We start from the raw sequence: 4,109 nt of genomic DNA on the forward strand, positions 1-4,109 counted from the left end.
GAGTTTGCTCTTTGTACGTAAACATTAAAAAGTGGGAAAGTAAAATCAGGCAGAAAGACAGAAAGTCTTGTTAGTAGCAAGCAAAATTTGTGATACTGTATTTTCAGACAGCAGAGGTTAATGGTGACTGAAAGCCACTTGTGTCTGATGGCTCTTTGGTGGTCTATGTGATACACATTGGTGGTTTCTCTCTTGTTACTCTTGGACAGATTTTCAAACCACTAAAACCACTTACAAAATTGACACTTGTAATAGAAAAAGCCAGTTCCTTATCTTGGCAATCCTCTACCATGGAAAAGAATGATCTCAGAAGAAGGACTTGAGAAGTCCACTGAGAAGTCCAAACAGGGAAAAAACCCACAATCATTCTCTACTGTAGTATTGTCTCTCCTTAGGAGATTTCCATTTCTAATGTAAAACAGTATGAAGTAGTACAGTAGAGATTAACTATAAGAATAAACAAGCCTCTCTCTTTCTCCTTTCCCTCTCCTCCTGCCATTCTCTCTGTATTAGAAAACCACGATTTTCAAGTTAACTATGACGTCTTTACAACATTGATTCAGAATACGACTTATACAACTCAAAATTAAAATCAATTAAATTACTGTCATTTACTGTCATTTCTTTAGGAAATATATGTTAGGAGTATATTTTTGTAGTTAGAACACTATTGATTTTGGTTTATCAGAATTAAATTTGAAATCACATAGACATCAAGTTGACTAAAGGCTATAATTTAACCATCATGCACTCAGTATTTTGCTGTTTTGCTCAATGTGTGCTTCAAAATCCTAGGTTTTAGTGCAGAAAATTAGAGTGATTCACATAAGTTATATCAGGGTATTTCATAATGAAACCTCTGAATGCATAATCAATAGGGTGTAGATATTTACCTTTAAAAGAGAGTACTATTATAATATCAAAAGAAAAACAAATATATTTTTAAATGTTCAACCACTTATGCACTCAATTTATGAGATATTTCTTTTCAACTTTAAAACCTTTCCAGTTAGAATTGTTAGCATTTTAGTTGGCCACTCAATATAATGCAAATGTACTTTTAGTCTTGTAAAGGTTATTCCTGGAACAATTCTGAATCATTTAACTGAACTTAGAAAAACATAAGCCTGTGCAAAACATTCAGAGACCACATATTTGAACTTTCTTGAATTATTTTATTTCTGTCACTATTCAATTACCAATTTGTTCCTTTTATACATGGAAGCAATTTTTGTCAAGAGGGATATAATGTGCAAAGTGAATCTTTACAAATTTAATTACAGAAAGAAGATTTGGAGATATTTAGAAAATATGCAAAATTTGGTTTTGCAGAAGCTTTTCAAACAAGGTGAAACATTAGTTTTGCCATCTTTTACTATTTAATATATACAGCAGAAAATAATGTAAGGTGAAAAATAGAAGAGGTATTATGAAACTCCACTTAAGAGTGTTGGAAAAATTTGCATATAGTAATTACTATGATTTAACATGTTTTGTAAATTCTGTATATGTTCTACTGGAAGTAATAGGAACAGTTGTAAAAAGAAAAAGCACTTACTTTTAGAATATATTTCAAAGATATTTTAAAATTATATATATTTAAAACATACTTCTGGTCATGAAAATAAATCATTTTACTTTAGAAAATATAGATGTACAACAAAGTGGTTCTAGGTATTACAATGCAATTATCATTTTTTTGCAAGTGTACTACAGTATTAGGATAGACTGATACATACACAACTACCTATCAGGATATATAGATACATACTTATCAAGATATATAGATACATATGGATATATATATATATATATATATCTCTAGATGTATATCCTAGATACATATAAGGATATACAGATATTATATACCTATATTTACATATATACACACACTTATGTATATCTTTGCATTTTAATTATAAAGTGAAAATTTGTTTAAATATTTTTTTAGAAAAAATATATTCACTACTAAATAGAAACTGTAGTTTTCAACTGTAATTTTCCACATTATAAATTCTGCTGTTTCTCTTTCATTTTGCTTTCTAATTCGGATGTTATTGACTAATTTGTAGCTTTATACAATTTAATTTTTAACTATTTATCTTTCTATTGTATCCATCCTTCTCAGAAATCTTACTTTAAAATTTTACATTATAGTCTATTATCTGCTTTCACTTTTCTGTTTTTTATTGTGGCTTCAAAAGTACTTTATATTCTTAATTTTACAAAGCTTATATTGCAGATTTGAGCTGGTGGCTCAGAGGTTAAAGCAACTGCCTGCAATATGGGAGACCTGGGTTCGATCCCTGGGTTGGGAAGGTCCCCTGGAGAAGGAAATGGCAACCCACTCCAGTATTCCTGCCTGGAGAATCCCATGGACGGAGGGGCCTTGTGGGCTACAGTCCATGGGGTCGCAAAGAGTCGGAGACGACTACCACTTTTATTTCATTTTTTTTTCAGGGCTGCTTATTCCTGATACTTATTTTTTCCTGCCATTTTTTAGTTTCCTTTATTGTCTCATGGCCCATCTTCTCCCTAGAAGTGTAAGGGTTTTAGTGAGTTTCTTCCAGAAATATTCTTGCTTATTTTCCTCAACACTGTTACATTTTGAAAGATCAAAGTTGAAATTAGCCATGCACATCTTATTGGTCTATAATTCTATCAAACTGTTTATGAACTCTGAATTTCTTTTAATTTCAATAGTTGAGAGCATCCTTACTAATTTTTCAGAGACTTTGAAGAATATGTTTTTAATTTAGTATTTAATCAGTAATTTTAGTTTGGAGTTTTGGCGGGCTGAGTATTTAGACATCTTGCTGACTTGTAGGTTTCTTCCCATATTCTGCATTACAATGTTGGTTACAAGGTTGCTTGGTGAACTTGATTAAATTTTCATGGTAAATCTTTGAAATCTAATAATATGCTCTCAGATTTCTGAATTATGTTTGTTTATGGGCTTTAATTGTCCAGTTGCACTGCCCCTGCCCCTTACCCACCTCCCCAGCACCCTCCCTCTTAGACATACACAGTCCAATTTGCGTACAATAAGTTCTCAAAAATCTGTTTGGCTACATCTATTGAAACTTAAATTCAGTACCCTCTTCTTTACTGCACCAAAAGACATATAGAATGTACTTAAAAAAACTCTGTGATGGCTCTGTATTACTTATGGTCCTAACTGCCACCTGTTCTTGGCATTGTGGGAATACAACAAAGGATGGAGAATGTGATTATGTATCTCCTTTGTCTGGATGAGTGTATTCTAGTATATTCAAGATTTTTGTGTAGCATGGGTTTGTGTAGGACTTATTAAGTAGAGACTGAGTGGAGAGGCTTTGGACTTAAAAATATCTGAGAAGTACTGATTGGATTCCTAAAAAATAATATGACTTTCAATAATAATTTTTACATTTCTCCTAAAGAATAAAAGTGGGAAAAAGTGTTTATGAATGTTTTTACTAAATAAATGTTAAAATAAAACAAACATTTGATTATTTATTAGTTAATATTTTATTAGTATCCATAATGTATACATTTTCTTCTGAGAACAGATATAGTTGTCACTAACGATTTGAAAATTTACTTATTTAAAACTTCAATCTAAGTAATATATTTATCTTGGGAGATTTAGGAAAAACGCATTTACCACATTTGTACTAAAATCATACTGGTACCTTTTAAAACTAACTTATGATTTTAGAATTAATTTTTAAAATGTGTGACCTGTATTTGTCTGAGTGAAAACATTTGTGTGTGTGTGTGTGTGAAACCAAAAAATTCCATTCTCCTTATGGTATGGTAAAATCTTTTGCCTGTCCAAGGAAATACAAAATCTAAAAACCCAAAAGTAGTAAAAATGCAATCCAGTCTTCAATAATGGGACTTTCAAAAGTATTATTGGAAGGCCCTGATTCACATCACTCAGTGACACTTCTATGAAATGTATTGTCTTTCTCTTCTTTCTAACTTTCCCACATCTCATAGTTGCTTGAGAGATTCTTGTTTTACAACTGCTTTAACTCTTGTATTTCCACTCTTGGTTTCCCCAAATCCCCAATTTGAGTTTTCACTCTCAGATTGCTTCCACTTCTCCAGTTTCTGCATAACAG

This window comes from Moschus berezovskii, chromosome 7 (assembly GCF_049115385.1).
Source record: "Moschus berezovskii isolate FMDL1 chromosome 7, NW_MosBer_1.0, whole genome shotgun sequence".
Taxonomy (NCBI): domain Eukaryota; kingdom Metazoa; phylum Chordata; class Mammalia; order Artiodactyla; family Moschidae; genus Moschus; species Moschus berezovskii.